The following is a 23,632-nucleotide window of genomic DNA, read 5'->3' on the forward strand; positions in this document are numbered from 1 at the left end:
ACTCTGCACTCACTACTCTGCACTCACTACTCTGCACTCACAACTCACTACTCTGTATTCACTACTCACTACTCACTACTCAGCACTCACTACTCACTACTCTGCACTCAACACTCACTACGCTGCACTCAACACTCACTACTCTGCACTCACTACTCTGCACTCACTACTCACTACTCTGCACTCACTACTCACTACTCTGCACTCACTACTCTGCACTCACTACTCACTATTCTGCACTCACTACTCACTACTCTGCACTCACTACTTACTACTCTGCACTCACTACTCACTACTCTGCACTCACTACTCTGCACTCACTACTCTGCACTCACTACTCTGCACTCACTACTCTGCACTCACTACTCACTACTCTGCACTCACTACTCGCTACTCTGCACTCATTACTCACAACTCACTACTCTGCACTCACTACTCTGCACTCACTACTCTGCACTCACAACTCACTACTCTGTACTCACTACTCACTACTCTGCACTCACTACTCACTACTCTGCACTTAACACTCACTACTCACTACTCTGCACTCACTACTCTGTACTCACTACTCTGCACTCACTACTCACTACTCACTACTCTGCACTCACTACTCACTACTCTGCACTCACTACTCACTACTCTCCACTCACTACTCACTACTCTTCACTCACTACTCTGCACTCACTACTCTGCACTCAATACTCATTACTCTGCACTCACTACTCACTACTCTGCACTCACTACTCTGAGCTCACTACTCACTACTCTGCACTCACTACTCTGCACTCACTACTCTGCACTCACTACTCAGCACTCACTACTCAGCACTCACTACTCTGCACTCACTACTCACTACTCTGCACTCACTACTCTGCACTCACTACTCTGCACTCACTACTCTGCACTCACTACTCACTATTCTGCACTCACTACTCACTACTATGCACTCACTACTCACTACTCAATACTCTGCACTCACTACTCACTACTCACTACTCTGCACTCAACACTCACTACTCTGCACTCACTACTCACTACTCGGCACTCACTACTCACTACTCTGCACTCACTACTCACTACTCTGCGCTCACTATTCTGCATTCACTACTCACTACTCTGCACTCAATACTCACTACTCTGCACTCACTACTCACTACTCTGCACTCACTACTCAGCACTCACTACTCAGCACTCCCTACTCTGCACTCACTACTCACTACTCTGCACTCACTACTCTGCACTCACTACTCTGCACTCACTACTCACTACTCTGCACTCACTACTCACTACTATGCACTCACTACTCACTACTCAATACTGTGCACTCACTACTCACTACTCACTACTCTGCACTCAACACTCACTACTCTGCACTCACTACTCACTACTCTGCACTCACTACTCACTACTCTGCACTCACTACTCACTACTCTGCACTCACTATTCTGCATTCACTGCTCACTATTCTGCACTCACTACTCACTACTCTGCACTCACTACTCACTACTCTGCACTCACTACTCACTACTCTGCACTCACTACTCTGCACTCACTACTCACTATTCTGCACTCACTACTCACTACTCTGCACTCACTACTCACTACTTTGCACTCACTACTCACTACTCTGCACTCACTATTCTGCACTCACTACTCAATACTCTGCACTCACTACTCACTACTTTGCACTCACTACTCACTACTCTGCACTCACTATTCTGCATTCACTACTCACTACTATGCACTCACTACTCACTACTCAATACTCTGCACTCACTACTCACTACTCTGTATTCACTACTCACTACTCACTACTCAGCACTCACTACTCACTACTCTGCACTCAACACTCACTACGCTGCACTCAACACTCACTACTCTGCACTCACTACTCTGCACTCACTACTCACTACTCTGCACTCACTACTCACTACTCTGCACTCACTACTCTGCACTCACTACTCACTATTCTGCACTCACTACTCACTACTCTGCACTCACTACTTACTACTCTGCACTCACTACTCACTACTCTGCACTCACTACTCTGCACTCACTACTCTGCACTCACTACTCTGCACTCACTACTCTGCACTCACTACTCTGCACTCACTACTCACTACTCTGCACTCACTACTCGCTACTCTGCACTCATTACTCACAACTCACTACTATGCACTCACTACTCTGCACTCACTACTCTGCACTCACAACTCACTACTCTGTACTCACTACTCACTACTCTGCACTCACTACTCACTACTCTGCACTTAACACTCACTACTCACTACTCTGCACTCACTACTCTGTACTCACTACTCTGCACTCACTACTCACTACTCACTACTCTGCACTCACTACTCACTACTCTGCACTCACTACTCACTACTCTGCACTCACTACTCTGCACTCACTACTCACTACTCTGCACTCACTACTCACTACTCTGCACTCACTACTCTGCACTCACTACTCACTATTCTGCACTCACTACTCACTACTCTGCACTCACTACTCACTACTCTGCACTCACTACTCACTAATCTGCACTCACTACTCTGCATTCACTACTCACTACTCTGCACTCACTACTCACTACTCTGCACTCACTACTCTGCACTCACTACTCTGCACTCAATTCTCTGCACTCACTACTCACTACTCTGCACTCACTACTCACTACTCTGCACTCACTACTCACTACTCTGCACTTAACACTCACTACTCTGCACTCACTACTCACTACTCTGCACTCACTACTCTGTACTCACTACTCTGCACTCACTACTCACTACTCACTGCTCTGCACTCACTACTCTGCACTCACTACTCACTACTCTGCACTCACTACTCTGCACTCACTACTCTGCACTCACTACTCTGCACTCACTACTCACTACTCTGCACTCACTACTCACTACTCTGCACTCACTACTCACTACTCACTACTCACTACTCTGCACTCACTACTCTGCACTCACTACTCTGCACTCACAACTCACTACTCTGTACTCACTACTCACTACTCACTACTCTGCACTCACTACTCACTACTCTGCACTTAACACTCACTACTCTGCACTCACTACTCACTACTCTGCACTCACTACTCTGCACTCACTACTCACTACTCACTGCTCTGCACTCACTACTCTGCACTCACTACTCACTACTCTGCACTCACTACTCTGCACTCACTACTCTGCACTCACTACTCTGCACTCACTACTCACTACTCTGCACTCACTACTCACTACTCTGCACTCACTACTCACTACTCACTACTCACTACTCTGCACTCACTACTCTGCACTCACTACTCTGCACTCACAACTCACTACTCTGTACTCACTACTCACTACTCACTACTCTGCACTCACTACTCACTACTCTGCACTTAACACTCACTACTCTGCACTCACTACTCACTACTCTGCACTCACTACTCACTACTCTGCACTCACTACTCACTACTCTGCACTCACTACTCACTACTCACTACTCTGCACTCACTACTCTGCACTCACTACTCTGCACTCACAACTCACTACTCTGTACTCACTACTCACTACTCACTACTCTGCACTCACTACTCACTACTCTGCACTCACTACTCTGCACTCACTACTCACTATTCTGCACTCACTACTCACTACTCTGCACTCACTACTTACTACTCTGCACTCACTACTCACTACTCTGCACTCACTACTCTGCACTCACTACTCTGCACTCACTACTCTGCACTCACTACTCTGCACTCACTACTCACTACTCTGCACTCACTACTCGCTACTCTGCACTCATTACTCACAACTCACTACTCTGCACTCACTACTCTGCACTCACTACTCTGCACTCACAACTCACTACTCTGTACTCACTACTCACTACTCTGCACTCACTACTCACTACTCTGCACTTAACACTCACTACTCACTACTCTGCACTCACTACTCTGTACTCACTACTCTGCACTCACTACTCACTACTCACTACTCTGCACTCACTACTCACTACTCTGCACTCACTACTCACTACTCTCCACTCACTACTCACTACTCTTCACTCACTACTCTGCACTCACTACTCTGCACTCAATACTCATTACTCTGCACTCACTACTCACTACTCTGCACTCACTACTCTGAGCTCACTACTCACTACTCTGCACTCACTACTCTGCACTCACTACTCTGCACTCACTACTCAGCACTCACTACTCAGCACTCACTACTCTGCACTCACTACTCACTACTCTGCACTCACTACTCTGCACTCACTACTCTGCACTCACTACTCTGCACTCACTACTCACTATTCTGCACTCACTACTCACTACTATGCACTCACTACTCACTACTCAATACTCTGCACTCACTACTCACTACTCACTACTCTGCACTCAACACTCACTACTCTGCACTCACTACTCACTACTCGGCACTCACTACTCACTACTCTGCACTCACTACTCACTACTCTGCGCTCACTATTCTGCATTCACTACTCACTACTCTGCACTCAATACTCACTACTCTGCACTCACTACTCACTACTCTGCACTCACTACTCAGCACTCACTACTCAGCACTCCCTACTCTGCACTCACTACTCACTACTCTGCACTCACTACTCTGCACTCACTACTCTGCACTCACTACTCACTACTCTGCACTCACTACTCACTACTATGCACTCACTACTCACTACTCAATACTGTGCACTCACTACTCACTACTCACTACTCTGCACTCAACACTCACTACTCTGCACTCACTACTCACTACTCTGCACTCACTACTCACTACTCTGCACTCACTACTCACTACTCTGCACTCACTATTCTGCATTCACTGCTCACTATTCTGCACTCACTACTCACTACTCTGCACTCACTACTCACTACTCTGCACTCACTACTCACTACTCTGCACTCACTACTCTGCACTCACTACTCACTATTCTGCACTCACTACTCACTACTCTGCACTCACTACTCACTACTTTGCACTCACTACTCACTACTCTGCACTCACTATTCTGCACTCACTACTCAATACTCTGCACTCACTACTCACTACTTTGCACTCACTACTCACTACTCTGCACTCACTATTCTGCATTCACTACTCACTACTATGCACTCACTACTCACTACTCAATACTCTGCACTCACTACTCACTACTCTGTATTCACTACTCACTACTCACTACTCAGCACTCACTACTCACTACTCTGCACTCAACACTCACTACGCTGCACTCAACACTCACTACTCTGCACTCACTACTCTGCACTCACTACTCACTACTCTGCACTCACTACTCACTACTCTGCACTCACTACTCTGCACTCACTACTCACTATTCTGCACTCACTACTCACTACTCTGCACTCACTACTTACTACTCTGCACTCACTACTCACTACTCTGCACTCACTACTCTGCACTCACTACTCTGCACTCACTACTCTGCACTCACTACTCTGCACTCACTACTCTGCACTCACTACTCACTACTCTGCACTCACTACTCGCTACTCTGCACTCATTACTCACAACTCACTACTATGCACTCACTACTCTGCACTCACTACTCTGCACTCACAACTCACTACTCTGTACTCACTACTCACTACTCTGCACTCACTACTCACTACTCTGCACTTAACACTCACTACTCACTACTCTGCACTCACTACTCTGTACTCACTACTCTGCACTCACTACTCACTACTCACTACTCTGCACTCACTACTCACTACTCTGCACTCACTACTCACTACTCTGCACTCACTACTCTGCACTCACTACTCACTACTCTGCACTCACTACTCACTACTCTGCACTCACTACTCTGCACTCACTACTCACTATTCTGCACTCACTACTCACTACTCTGCACTCACTACTCACTACTCTGCACTCACTACTCACTAATCTGCACTCACTACTCTGCATTCACTACTCACTACTCTGCACTCACTACTCACTACTCTGCACTCACTACTCTGCACTCACTACTCTGCACTCAATTCTCTGCACTCACTACTCACTACTCTGCACTCACTACTCACTACTCTGCACTCACTACTCACTACTCTGCACTTAACACTCACTACTCTGCACTCACTACTCACTACTCTGCACTCACTACTCTGTACTCACTACTCTGCACTCACTACTCACTACTCACTGCTCTGCACTCACTACTCTGCACTCACTACTCACTACTCTGCACTCACTACTCTGCACTCACTACTCTGCACTCACTACTCTGCACTCACTACTCACTACTCTGCACTCACTACTCACTACTCTGCACTCACTACTCACTACTCACTACTCACTACTCTGCACTCACTACTCTGCACTCACTACTCTGCACTCACAACTCACTACTCTGTACTCACTACTCACTACTCACTACTCTGCACTCACTACTCACTACTCTGCACTTAACACTCACTACTCTGCACTCACTACTCACTACTCTGCACTCACTACTCTGCACTCACTACTCACTACTCACTGCTCTGCACTCACTACTCTGCACTCACTACTCACTACTCTGCACTCACTACTCTGCACTCACTACTCTGCACTCACTACTCTGCACTCACTACTCACTACTCTGCACTCACTACTCACTACTCTGCACTCACTACTCACTACTCACTACTCACTACTCTGCACTCACTACTCTGCACTCACTACTCTGCACTCACAACTCACTACTCTGTACTCACTACTCACTACTCACTACTCTGCACTCACTACTCACTACTCTGCACTTAACACTCACTACTCTGCACTCACTACTCACTACTCTGCACTCACTACTCACTACTCTGCACTCACTACTCACTACTCTGCACTCACTACTCACTACTCACTACTCTGCACTCACTACTCTGCACTCACTACTCTGCACTCACAACTCACTACTCTGTACTCACTACTCACTACTCACTACTCTGCACTCACTACTCACTACTCTGCACTTAACACTCACTACTCTGCACTCACTACTCACTACTCTGCACTCACTACTCTGTACTCACTACTCTGCACTCACTACTCACTACTCACTGCTCTGCACTCACTACTCACCACTCTTCACTCACTACTCTGCACTCACTACTCTGCACTCACTACTCACTACTCTGCACTCACTACTCACTACTCTGCACTCACTACTCTGCACTCACTACTCACTATTCTGCACTCACTACTCACTACTCTGCACTCACTACTCACTAATCTGCACTCACTACTCTGCATTCACTACTCACTACTCTGCACTCACTACTCACTACTCTGCACTCACTACTCTGCACTCACTACTCTGCACTCAATTCTCTGCACTCACTACTCACTACTCTGCACTCACTACTCACTACTCTGCACTCACTACTCACTACTCTGCACTCACTACTCTGCACTCACTACTCTCCACTCACTACTCTGCACTCACAACTCACTACTCTGTACTCACTACTCACTACTCACTACTCTGCACCCACTACTCACTACTCTGCACTTAACACTCACTACTCTGCACTCACTACTCACTACTCTGCACTCACTACTCACTACTCTGCACTCACTACTCACTACTCTGCACTCACTACTCACTACTCACTACTCACTACTCTGTACTCACTACTCTGCACTCACTACTCTGCACTCACAACTCACTACTCTGTACTCACTACTCACTACTCACTACTCTGCACTCACTACTCACTACTCTGCACTTAACACTCACTACTCTGCACTCACTACTCACTACTCTGCACTCACTACTCTGTACTCACTACTCTGCACTCACTACTCACTACTCACTGCTCTGCACTCACTACTCACCACTCTGCACTCACTACTCTGCACTCACTACTCTGCACTCACTACTCACTACTCTGCACTCACTACTCACTACTCTACACTCACTACTCTGCACTCACTACTCACTATTCTGCACTCACTACTCACTACTCTGCACTCACTACTCACTACTCTGCACTCACTACTCACTAATCTGCACTCACTACTCTGCATTCACTACTCACTACTCTGCACTCACTACTCACTACTCTGCACTCACTACTCTGCACTCACTACTCTGCACTCAATTCTCTGCACTCACTACTCACTACTCTGCACTCACTACTCACTACTCTGCACTCACTACTCACTACTCTGCACTCACTACTCTGCACTCACTACTCTCCACTCACTACTCTGCACTCACAACTCACTACTCTGTACTCACTACTCACTACTCTGCACCCACTACTCACTACTTTGCACTCACTACTCTGCACTCACTACTCTGCACTCACTACTCTGCACTCACAACTCACTACTCTGTATTCACTACTCACTACTCACTACTCAGCACTCACTACTCACTACTCTGCACTCAACACTCACTACGCTGCACTCAACACTCACTACTCTGCACTCACTACTCTGCACTCACTACTCACTACTCTGCACTCACTACTCACTACTCTGCACTCACTACTCTGCACTCACTACTCACTATTCTGCACTCACTACTCACTACTCTGCACTCACTACTTACTACTCTGCACTCACTACTCACTACTCTGCACTCACTACTCTGCACTCACTACTCTGCACTCACTACTCTGCACTCACTACTCACTACTCTGCACTCACTACTCGCTACTCTGCACTCATTACTCACAACTCACTACTCTGCACTCACTACTCTGCACTCACTACTCTGCACTCACAACTCACTACTCTGTACTCACTACTCACTACTCTGCACTCACTACTCACTACTCTGCACTTAACACTCACTACTCACTACTCTGCACTCACTACTCTGTACTCACTACTCTGCACTCACTACTCACTACTCACTACTCTGCACTCACTACTCACTACTCTGCACTCACTACTCACTACTCTCCACTCACTACTCACTACTCTTCACTCACTACTCTGCACTCACTACTCTGCACTCAATACTCATTACTCTGCACTCACTACTCACTACTCTGCACTCACTACTCTGAGCTCACTACTCACTACTCTGCACTCACTACTCTGCACTCACTACTCTGCACTCACTACTCAGCACTCACTACTCAGCACTCACTACTCTGCACTCACTACTCACTACTCTGCACTCACTACTCTGCACTCACTACTCTGCACTCACTACTCTGCACTCACTACTCACTATTCTGCACTCACTACTCACTACTATGCACTCACTACTCACTACTCAATACTCTGCACTCACTACTCACTACTCACTACTCTGCACTCAACACTCACTACTCTGCACTCACTACTCACTACTCGGCACTCACTACTCACTACTCTGCACTCACTACTCACTACTCTGCGCTCACTATTCTGCATTCACTACTCACTACTCTGCACTCAATACTCACTACTCTGCACTCACTACTCACTACTCTGCACTCACTACTCAGCACTCACTACTCAGCACTCCCTACTCTGCACTCACTACTCACTACTCTGCACTCACTACTCTGCACTCACTACTCTGCACTCACTACTCACTACTCTGCACTCACTACTCACTACTATGCACTCACTACTCACTACTCAATACTGTGCACTCACTACTCACTACTCACTACTCTGCACTCAACACTCACTACTCTGCACTCACTACTCACTACTCTGCACTCACTACTCACTACTCTGCACTCACTACTCACTACTCTGCACTCACTATTCTGCATTCACTGCTCACTATTCTGCACTCACTACTCACTACTCTGCACTCACTACTCACTACTCTGCACTCACTACTCACTACTCTGCACTCACTACTCTGCACTCACTACTCACTATTCTGCACTCACTACTCACTACTCTGCACTCACTACTCACTACTTTGCACTCACTACTCACTACTCTGCACTCACTATTCTGCACTCACTACTCAATACTCTGCACTCACTACTCACTACTTTGCACTCACTACTCACTACTCTGCACTCACTATTCTGCATTCACTACTCACTACTATGCACTCACTACTCACTACTCAATACTCTGCACTCACTACTCACTACTCACTACTCTGCACTCAACACTCACTACTCTGCACTCACTACTCACTACTCTGCACTGACTACTCACTACTCTGCACTCACTACTCACTACTCTGCACTCACTACTCTGCACTCACTACTCACTATTCTGCACTCACTACTCACTACTCTGTACTCACTACTCACTACTTTGCACTCACTACTCACTACTCTGCACTCACTATTCTGCATTCACTACTCACTACTCTGCACTCACTACTCACTACTCTGCACTCACTACTCTGAACTCACTACTCTGCACTCACTACTCTGCACTCAATTCTCTGCACTCACTACTCACTACTCTGCACTCACTACTCACTACTCTGCACTCAATACTCAGCACTCACTACTCTACACTCACTACTCTGCACTCACAACTCACTACTCTGTACTCACTACTCAATACTCACTACTCACTACTCTGCACTCACTACTCACTACTCTGCACTCACTACTCTGCACTCACTACTCTGCACTCACAACTCACTACTCTGTACTCACTACTCACTACTCACTACTCTGCACTCACTACTCACTACTCTGCACTCAACACTCACTACTCAACACTCGCTACTCACTACTCTGCACTCACTACTCTGCATTCACTACTCTGCACTCACTACTCACTACTCTGCACTCACTACTCATTACTCTGCACTCACTACTCACTATTCTGCACTCACTACTCTGCACTCACTACTCACTATTCTGCACTCACTACTCACTACTCTGCACTCACTACTCACTACTCACTACTCTGCACTCACAACTCACTACTCTGCACTCACTACTCACTACTCTGCACTCACTACTCACTACTCTCCACTCACTACTCACTACTCTGCACTCACTACTCTGCACTCACTACTCTGCACTCACTACTCATTACTCTGCACTCACTACTCTGCACTCACTACTCACTACTCTGCACTCACTACTCTGAGCTCACTACTCACTACTCTGCACTCACTACTCTGCACTCACTACTCTGCACTCACTACTCATTATTCTGCACTCACTAATCTGCACTCACTACTCACTACTCTGCACTCACTACTCTGAGCTCACTACTCACTACTCTGCACTCACTACTCTGCACTCACTACTCTGCACTCACTACTCAGCACTCACTACTCAGCACTCACTACTCTGCACTCACTACTCACTACTCCGCACTCACTACTCTGCACTCACCACTCTGCACTCACTACTCACTACTCTGCACTCACTACTCACTACGCACTACTCTGCACTCACTACTCTGCACTCACAACTCACTACTCTGCACTCACTACTCACTACTCTGCACTCACTACTCACTACTCTCCACTCACTACTCACTACTCTGCACTCACTACTCTGCACTCACTACTCTGCACTCAATACTCATTACTCTGCACTCACTACTCACTACTCTGCACTCACTACTCTGAGCTCACTACTCACTACTCTGCACTCACTACTCTGCACTCACTACTCTGCACTCGCTACTCAGCACTCACTACTCTGCACTCACTACTCACTACTCTGCACTCACTACTCTGCACTCACTACTCTGCACTCACTACTCTGCACTCACTACTCACTATTCTGCACTCACTACTCACTACTATGCACTCACTACTCACTACTCAATACTCTGCACTCACTACTCACTACTCACTACTCTGCACTCAACACTCACTACTCTGCACTCACTACTCACTACTCGGCACTCACTACTCACTACTCTGCACTCACTACTCACTACTCTGCGCTCACTATTCTGCATTCACTACTCACTACTCTGCACTCACTACTCACTACTCTGCACTCACTACTCACTACTCTGCACTCACTACTCAGCACTCACTACTCAGCACTCCCTACTCTGCACTCACTACTCACTACTCTGCACTCACTACTCTGCACTCACTACTCTGCACTCACTACTCACTACTCTGCACTCACTACTCACTACTATGCACTCACTACTCACTACTCTGCACTCACTACTCACTACTTTGCACTCACTACTCACTACTCTGCACTCACTATTCTGCACTCACTACTCAATACTCTGCACTCACTACTCACTACTTTGCACTCACTACTCACTACTCTGCACTCATTATTCTGCATTCACTACTCACTACTATGCACTCACTACTCACTACTCAATACTCTGCACTCACTACTCACTACTCACTACTCTGCACTCAACACTCACTACTCTGCACTCACTACTCACTACTCTGCACTCACTACTCACTACTCTGCACTCACTACTCACTACTCTGCACTCACTACTCTGCACTCACTACTCACTATTCTGCACTCACTACTCACTACTCTGTACTCACTACTCACTACTTTGCACTCACTACTCACTACTCTGCACTCACTATTCTGCATTCACTACTCACTACTCTGCACTCACTACTCACTACTCTGCACTCACTACTCTGAACTCACTACTCTGCACTCACTACTCTGCACTCAATTCTCTGCACTCACTACTCACTACTCTGCACTCACTACTCACTACTCTGCACTCAATACTCAGCACTCACTACTCTACACTCACTACTCTGCACTCACAACTCACTACTCTGTACTCACTACTCAATACTCACTACTCACTACTCTGCACTCACTACTCACTACTCTGCACTCACTACTCTGCACTCACTACTCTGCACTCACTACTCTGCACTCACAACTCACTACTCTGTACTCACTACTCACTACTCACTACTCTGCACTCACTACTCACTACTCTGCACTCAACACTCACTACTCAACACTCGCTACTCACTACTCTGCACTCACTACTCTGCATTCACTACTCTGCACTCACTACTCACTACTCTGCACTCACTACTCATTACTCTGCACTCACTACTCACTATTCTGCACTCACTACTCTGCACTCACTACTCACTATTCTGCACTCACTACTCACTACTCTGCACTCACTACTCACTACTCTGCACTCACTACTCACTACTCACTACTCTGCACTCACAACTCACTACTCTGCACTCACTACTCACTACTCTGCACTCACTACTCACTACTCTCCACTCACTACTCACTACTCTGCACTCACTACTCTGCACTCACTACTCTGCACTCACTACTCATTACTCTGCACTCACTACTCTGCACTCACTACTCACTACTCTGCACTCACTACTCTGAGCTCACTACTCACTACTCTGCACTCACTACTCAGCACTCACTACTCTGCACTCACTACTCACTACTCTGCACTCACTACTCTGCACTCACTACTCTGCACTCACAACTCACTACTCTGCACTCGCTACTCTGCACTCACTACTCACTACTCTGCACTCACTACTCACTACTCTGCACTCACTACTCACTACTCTGCACTCACTACTCACTACTCTGCACTCGCTACTCTGCACTCACTACTCTGCATTCACTACTCTGCACTCACTACTCTGCACTCACAACTCACTACTCTGTACTCACTACTCACTACTCACTACTCTGCACTCACTACTCACTACTCTGCACTCAACACTCACTACTTTGCACTCGCTACTCACTACTCTGCACTCACTACTCTGCACTCACTACTCTGCACTCACTACTCACTACTCACTACTCTGCACTCACTACTCATTACTCTGCACTCACTACTCACTACTCTGCACTCACTACTCACTATTCTGCACTCACTACTCACTACTCTGCACTCACTACTCACTACTCTGCACTCACTACTCACTACTCTGCACTCACTACTCTGCACTCACTACTCACTACTCTGCACTCACTACTCACTACTCTGCACTCACTACTCTGCACTCACTACTCTGCACTCACTACTCTGCACTCAATTCTCTGCACTCACTACTCACTACTCTGCACTCACTACTCACTACTCTGCACTCACTACTCACTACTCACTACTCTGCACTCACTACTCTGCACTCACTACTCTGCACTCACTACTCTGCACTCACAACTCACTACTCTGTACTCACTACTCACTACCCTGCACTCACTACTCACTACTCTCCACTCACTACTCACTACTCTGCACTCACTACTCTGCACTCACTACTCTGCACTCACTACTCACTACTCTGCACTCACTACTCCGCACTCACTACTCACTACTCTGCACTCACTACTCACTACTCTGCACTTACTACTCTGCACTCACTACTCACTATTCTGCACTCACTACTCACTACTCTGCACTCACTACTCACTACTCTGCACTCACTACTCTGAACTCACTACTCACTACTCTGCACTCACTACTCACTACTCTGCACTCACTACTCTGCACTCACTACTCTGCACTCACTACTCTGCACTCAATTGTCTGCACTCACTACTCACTACTCTGCACTCACTACTCACTACTCTGCACTCACTACTCACTACTCACTTCTCTGCACTCACTACTCACTACTCTGCACTCACTACTCTGAACTCACTACTCACTACTCTGCACTCACTACTCACTACTCTGCACTCACTACTCTGCACTCACTACTCTGCACTCACTACTCTGCACTCAATTGTCTGCACTCACTACTCACTACTCTGCACTCACTACTCACTACTCTGCACTCACTACTCACTACTCACTTCTCTGCACTCACTACTCACTACTCTGCACTCACTACTCTGCACTCACTACTCTGCACTCACTACTCTGCACTCACAACTCACTACTCTGTACTCACTACTCACTACTCTGCACTCACTACTCTGCACTCACTACTCAGCACTCACTACTCTGCACTCACTACTCACTACTCTGCACTCACTACCCTGCACTCACTACTCTGCACTCACTACTCTGCACTCACTACTCACTACTCTGCACTCACTACTCGCTACTCTGCACTCATTACTCACAACTCACTACTCTGCACTCACTACTCTGCACTCACTACTCTGCACTCACAACTCACTACTCTGTACTCACTACTCACTACTCTGCACTCACTACTCACTACTCTGCACTTAACACTCACTACTCTGCACTCACTACTCACTACTCTGCACTCACTACTCTGTACTCACTACTCTGCACTCACTACTCACTACTCTGCACTCACTACTCACTACTCTGCACTCACTACTCACTACTCTGCACTCACTACTCTGCACTCACTACTCTGCACTCACTACTCACTACTCTGCACTCACTACTCTGCACTCACTACTCACTATTCTGCACTCACTACTCACTACTCTGCACTCACTACTCACTACTCTGCACTCACTACTCACTAATCTGCACTCACTACTCTGCATTCACTACTCACTACTCTGCACTCACTACTCACTACTCTGCACTCACTACTCTGCACTCACTACTCTGCACTCACTACTCTGCACTCACAACTCACTACTCTGTACTCACTACTCACTACTCTGCACTCACTACTCACTACTCTGCACTTAACACTCACTACTCTGCACTCACTACTCACTACTCTGCACTCACTACTCTGTACTCACTACTCTGCACTCACTACTCACTACTCTGCACTCACTACTCACTACTCTGCACTCACTACTCACTACTCTGCACTCACTACTCTGCACTCACTACTCACTACTCTGCACTCACTACTCACTACTCTGCACTCACTACTCTGCACTCACTACTCACTATTCTGCACTCACTACTCACTACTCTGCACTCACTACTCACTACTCTGCACTCACTACTCACTAATCTGCACTCACTACTCTGCATTCACTACTCACTACTCTGCACTCACTACTCACTACTCTGCACTCACTACTCTGCACTCACTACTCTGCACTCACTACTCTGCACTCAATTCTCTGCACTCACTACTCACTACTCTGTACTCACTACTCACTACTTTGCACTCACTACTCACTACTCTGCACTCACTATTCTGCATTCACTACTCACTACTCTGCACTCACTACTCACTACTCTGCACTCACTACTCTGAACTCACTACTCTGCACTCACTACTCTGCACTCAATTCTCTGCACTCACTACTCACTACTCTGCACTCACTACTCACTACTCTGCACTCAATACTCAGCACTCACTACTCTACACTCACTACTCTGCACTCACAACTCACTACTCTGTACTCACTACTCAATACTCACTACTCACTACTCTGCACTCACTACTCACTACTCTGCACTCACTACTCTGCACTCACTACTCTGCACTCACTACTCTGCACTCACAACTCACTACTCTGTACTCACTACTCACTACTCACTACTCTGCACTCACTACTCACTACTCTGCACTCAACACTCACTACTCAACACTCGCTACTCACTACTCTGCACTCACTACTCTGCATTCACTACTCTGCACTCACTACTCACTACTCTGCACTCACTACTCATTACTCTGCACTCACTACTCACTATTCTGCACTCACTACTCTGCAATCACTACTCACTATTCTGCACTCACTACTCACTACTCTGCACTCACTACTCACTACTCTGCACTCACTACTCACTACTCACTACTCTGCACTCACAACTCACTACTCTGCACTCACTACTCACTACTCTGCACTCACTACTCACTACTCTCCACTCACTACTCACTACTCTGCACTCACTACTCTGCACTCACTACTCTGCACTCACTACTCATTACTCTGCACTCACTACTCTGCACTCACTACTCACTACTCTGCACTCACTACTCTGAGCTCACTACTCACTACTCTGCACTCACTACTCAGCACTCACTACTCTGCACTCACTACTCACTACTCTGCACTCACTACTCTGCACTCACTACTCTGCACTCACAACTCACTACTCTGCACTCGCTACTCTGCACTCACTACTCACTACTCTGCACTCACTACTCACTACTCTGCACTCACTACTCACTACTCTGCACTCACTACTCACTACTCTGCACTCGCTACTCTGCACTCACTACTCTGCATTCACTACTCTGCACTCACTACTCTGCACTCACAACTCACTACTCTGTACTCACTACTCACTACTCACTACTCTGCACTCACTACTCACTACTCTGCACTCAACACTCACTACTTTGCACTCGCTACTCACTACTCTGCACTCACTACTCTGCACTCACTACTCTGCACTCACTACTCACTACTCACTACTCTGCACTCACTACTCATTACTCTGCACTCACTACTCACTACTCTGCACTCACTACTCACTATTCTGCACTCACTACTCACTACTCTGCACTCACTACTCACTACTCTGCACTCACTACTCACTACTCTGCACTCACTACTCTGCACTCACTACTCACTACTCTGCACTCACTACTCACTACTCTGCACTCACTACTCTGCACTCACTACTCTGCACTCACTACTCTGCACTCAATTCTCTGCACTCACTACTCACTACTCTGCACTCACTACTCACTACTCTGCACTCACTACTCACTACTCACTACTCTGCACTCACTACTCTGCACTCACTACTCTGCACTCACTACTCTGCACTCACAACTCACTACTCTGTACTCACTACTCACTACCCTGCACTCACTACTCACTACTCTCCACTCACTACTCACTACTCTGCACTCACTACTCTGCACTCACTACTCTGCACTCACTACTCACTACTCTGCACTCACTACTCCGCACTCACTACTCACTACTCTGCACTCACTACTCACTACTCTGCACTTACTACTCTGCACTCACTACTCACTATTCTGCACTCACTACTCACTACTCTGCACTCACTACTCACTACTCTGCACTCACTACTCTGAACTCACTACTCACTACTCTGCACTCACTACTCACTACTCTGCACTCACTACTCTGCACTCACTACTCTGCACTCACTACTCTGCACTCAATTGTCTGCACTCACTACTCACTACTCTGCACTCACTACTCACTACTCTGCACTCACTACTCACTACTCACTTCTCTGCACTCACTACTCACTACTCTGCACTCACTACTCTGCACTCACTACTCTGCACTCACTACTCTGCACTCACAACTCACTACTCTGTACTCACTACTCACTACTCTGCACTCACTACTCTGCACTCACTACTCAGCACTCACTACTCTGCACTCACTACTCACTACTCTGCACTCACTACCCTGCACTCACTACTCTGCACTCACTACTCTGCACTCACTACTCACTACTCTGCACTCACTACTCGCTACTCTGCACTCATTACTCACAACTCACTACTCTGCACTCACTACTCTGCACTCACTACTCTGCACTCACAACTCACTACTCTGTACTCACTACTCACTACTCTGCACTCACTACTCACTACTCTGCACTTAACACTCACTACTCTGCACTCACTACTCACTACTCTGCACTCACTACTCTGTACTCACTACTCTGCACTCACTACTCACTACTCTGCACTCACTACTCACTACTCTGCACTCACTACTCACTACTCTGCACTCACTACTCTGCACTCACTACTCACTACTCTGCACTCACTACTCACTACTCTGCACTCACTACTCTGCACTCACTACTCACTATTCTGCACTCACTACTCACTACTCTGCACTCACTACTCACTACTCTGCACTCACTACTCACTAATCTGCACTCACTACTCTGCATTCACTACTAACTACTCTGCACTCACTACTCACTACTCTGCACTCACTACTCTGCACTCACTACTCTGCACTCACTACTCTGCACTCAATTCTCTGCACTCACTACTCACTACTCTGCACTCACTACTCACTACTCTGCACTCACTGCTCACTACTCTGCACTCACTACTCTGCACTCACTACTCTCCACTCACTACTCTGCACTCACAACTCACTACTCTGTACTCACTACTCACTACTCACTACTCTGCACTCACTACTCACTACTCTGCACTCACTACTCTGCACTCACTACTCTGCACTCACTACTCTGCACTCACAACTCACTACTCTGTATTCACTACTCACTACTCACTACTCTGCACTCACTACTCACTACTCTGCACTCAACACTCACTACTCTGCACTCACTACTCACTACTCTGCACTCACTACTCACTACTCTGCGCTCACTATTCTGCATTCACTACTCACTACTCTGCACTCACTACTCACTACGCTGCACTCACTACTCACTACTCTGCACTCACTACTCAGCACTCACTACTCAGCACTCCCTACTCTGCACTCACTACTCACTACTCTGCACTCACTACTCTGCACTCACTACTCTGCACTCACTACTCACTACTCTGCACTCACTACTCACTACTATGCACTCACTACTCACTACTCAATACTCTGCACTCACTACTCACTACTCACTACTCTGCACTCAACACTCACTACTCTGCACTCACTACTCACTACTCTGCACTCACTACTCACTACTCTGCACTCACTACTCACTACTCTGCACTCACTATTCTGCATTCACTGCTCACTATTCTGCACTCACTACTCACTACTCTGCACTCACTACTCACTACTCTGCACTCACTACTCACTACTCTGCACTCACTACTCTGCACTCACTACTCACTATTCTGCACTCACTACTCACTACTCTGCACTCACTACTCACTACTTTGCACTCACTACTCACTACTCTGCACTCACTATTCTGCACTCACTACTCAATACTCTGCACTCACTACTCACTACTTTGCACTCACTACTCACTACTCTGCACTCACTATTCTGCATTCACTACTCACTACTATGCACTCACTACTCACTACTCAATACTCTGCACTCACTACTCACTACTCACTACTCTGCACTCAACACTCACTACTCTGCACTCACTACTCACTACTCTGCACTCACTACTCACTACTCTGCACTCACTACTCTGCACTCACTACTCACTATTCTGCACTCACTACTCACTACTCTGTACTCACTACTCACTACTTTGCACTCACTACTCACTACTCTGCACTCACTATTCTGCATTCACTACTCACTACTCTGCACTCACTACTCACTACTCTGCACTCACTACTCTGAACTCACTACTCTGCACTCACTACTCTGCACTCAATTCTCTGCACTCACTACTCACTACTCTGCACTCACTACTCACTACTCTGCACTCAATACTCAGCACTCACTACTCTACACTCACTACTCTGCACTCACAACTCACTACTCTGTACTCACTACTCAATACTCACTACTCTGCACTCACTACTCACTACTCTGCACTCACTACTCTGCACTCACTACTCTGCACTCACTACTCTGCACTCACAACTCACTACTCTGTACTCACTACTCACTACTCACTACTCTGCACTCACTACTCACTACTCTGCACTCAACACTCACTACTCAACACTCGCTACTCACTACTCTGCACTCACTACTCTGCATTCACTACTCTGCACTCACTACTCACTACTCTGCACTCACTACTCATTACTCTGCACTCACTACTCACTATTCTGCACTCACTACTCTGCACTCACTACTCACTATTCTGCACTCACTACTCACTACTCTGCACTCACTACTCACTACTCTGCACTCACTACTCACTACTCACTACTCTGCACTCACAACTCACTACTCTGCACTCACTACTCACTACTCTGCACTCACTACTCACTACTCTCCACTCACTACTCACTACTCTGCACTCACTACTCTGCACTCACTACTCTGCACTCACTACTCATTACTCTGCACTCACTACTCTGCACTCACTACTCACTACTCTGCACTCACTACTCTGAGCTCACTACTCACTACTCTGCACTCACTACTCTGCACTCACTACTCTGCTCTCACTACTCAGCACTCACTACTCAGCACTCACTACTCTGCACTCACTACTCACTACTCTGCACTCACTACTCTGCACTCACTACTCTGCACTCACAACTCACTACTCTGCACTCGCTACTCTGCACTCACTACTCACTACTCTGCACTCACTACTCACTACTCTGCACTCACTACTCACTACTCTGCACTCACTACTCACTACTCTGCACTCGCTACTCTGCACTCACTACTCTGCATTCACTACTCTGCACTCACTACTCTGCACTCACAACTCACTACTCTGTACTCACTACTCACTACTCACTACTCTGCACTCACTACTCACTACTCTGCACTCAACACTCACTACTTTGCACTCGCTACTCACTACTCTGCACTCACTACTCTGCACTCACTACTCTGCACTCACTACTCACTACTCACTACTCTGCACTCACTACTCATTACTCTGCACTCACTACTCACTACTCTGCACTCACTACTCACTATTCTGCACTCACTACTCACTACTCTGCACTCACTACTCACTACTCTGCACTCACTACTCACTACTCTGCACTCACTACTCTGCACTCACTACTCACTACTCTGCACTCACTACTCACTACTCTGCACTCACTACTCTGCACTCACTACTCTGCACTCACTACTCTGCACTCAATTCTCTGCACTCACTACTCACTACTCTGCACTCACTACTCACTACTCTGCACTCACTACTCACTACTCACTACTCTGCACTCACTACTCTGCACTCACTACTCTGCACTCACTACTCTGCACTCACAACTCACTACTCTGTATTCACTACTCACTACTCACTACTCTGCACTCACTACTCACTACTCTGCACTCAACACTCACTACTCTGCACTCACTACTCACTACTCTGCACTCACTACTCACTACTCTGCGCTCACTATTCTGCATTCACTACTCACTACTCTGCACTCACTACTCACTACTCTGCACTCACTACTCACTACTCTGCACTCACTACTCAGCACTCACTACTCAGCACTCCCTACTCTGCACTCACTACTCACTACTCTGCACTCACTACTCTGCACTCACTACTCTGCACTCACTACTCACTACTCTGCACTCACTACTCACTACTATGCACTCACTACTCACTACTCAATACTCTGCACTCACTACTCACTACTCACTACTCTGCACTCAACACTCACTACTCTGCACTCACTACTCACTACTCTGCACTCACTACTCACTACTCTGCACTCACTACTCACTACTCTGCACTCACTATTCTGCATTCACTGCTCACTATTCTGCACTCACTACTCACTACTCTGCACTCACTACTCACTACTCTGCACTCACTACTCACTACTCTGCACTCACTACTCTGCACTCACTACTCACTATTCTGCACTCACTACTCACTACTCTGCACTCACTACTCACTACTTTGCACTCACTACTCACTACTCTGCACTCACTATTCTGCACTCACTACTCAATACTCTGCACTCACTACTCACTACTTTGCACTCACTACTCACTACTCTGCACTCACTATTCTGCATTCACTACTCACTACTATGCACTCACTACTCACTACTCAATACTCTGCACTCACTACTCACTACTCACTACTCTGCACTCAACACTCACTACTCTGCACTCACTACTCACTACTCTGCACTCACTACTCACTACTCTGCACTCACTATTCACTACTCTGCACTCACTACTCTGCACTCACTACTCACTATTCTGCACTCACTACTCACTACTCTGTACTCACTACTCACTACTTTGCACTCACTACTCACTACTCTGCACTCACTATTCTGCATTCACTACTCACTACTCTGCACTCACTACTCACTACTCTGCACTCACTACTCTGAACTCACTACTCTGCACTCACTACTCTGCACTCAATTCTCTGCACTCACTACTCACTACTCTGCACTCACTACTCACTACTCTGCACTCAATACTCAGCACTCACTACTCTACACTCACTACTCTGCACTCACAACTCACTACTCTGTACTCACTACTCAATACTCACTACTCTGCACTCACTACTCACTACTCTGCACTCACTACTCTGCACTCACTACTCTGCACTCACTACTCTGCACTCACAACTCACTACTCTGTACTCACTACTCACTACTCACTACTCTGCACTCACTACTCACTACTCTGCACTCAACACTCACTACTCAACACTCGCTACTCACTACTCTGCACTCACTACTCTGCATTCACTACTCTGCACTCACTACTCACTACTCTGCACTCACTACTCATTACTCTGCACTCACTACTCACTATTCTGCACTCACTACTCTGCACTCACTACTCACTATTCTGCACTCACTACTCACTACTCTGCACTCACTACTCACTACTCTGCACTCACTACTCACTACTCACTACTCTGCACTCACAACTCACTACTCTGCACTCACTACTCACTACTCTGCACTCACTACTCACTACTCTCCACTCACTACTCACTACTCTGCACTCACTACTCTGCACTCACTACTCTGCACTCACTACTCATTACTCTGCACTCACTACTCTGCACTCACTACTCACTACTCTGCACTCACTACTCTGAGCTCACTACTCACTACTCTGCACTCACTACTCTGCACTCACTACTCTGCTCTCACTACTCAGCACTCACTACTCAGCACTCACTACTCTGCACTCACTACTCACTACTCTGCACTCACT

Source organism: Lissotriton helveticus, chromosome 3_2, assembly GCF_964261635.1.
Source record: "Lissotriton helveticus chromosome 3_2, aLisHel1.1, whole genome shotgun sequence".
NCBI lineage: Eukaryota > Metazoa > Chordata > Amphibia > Caudata > Salamandridae > Lissotriton > Lissotriton helveticus.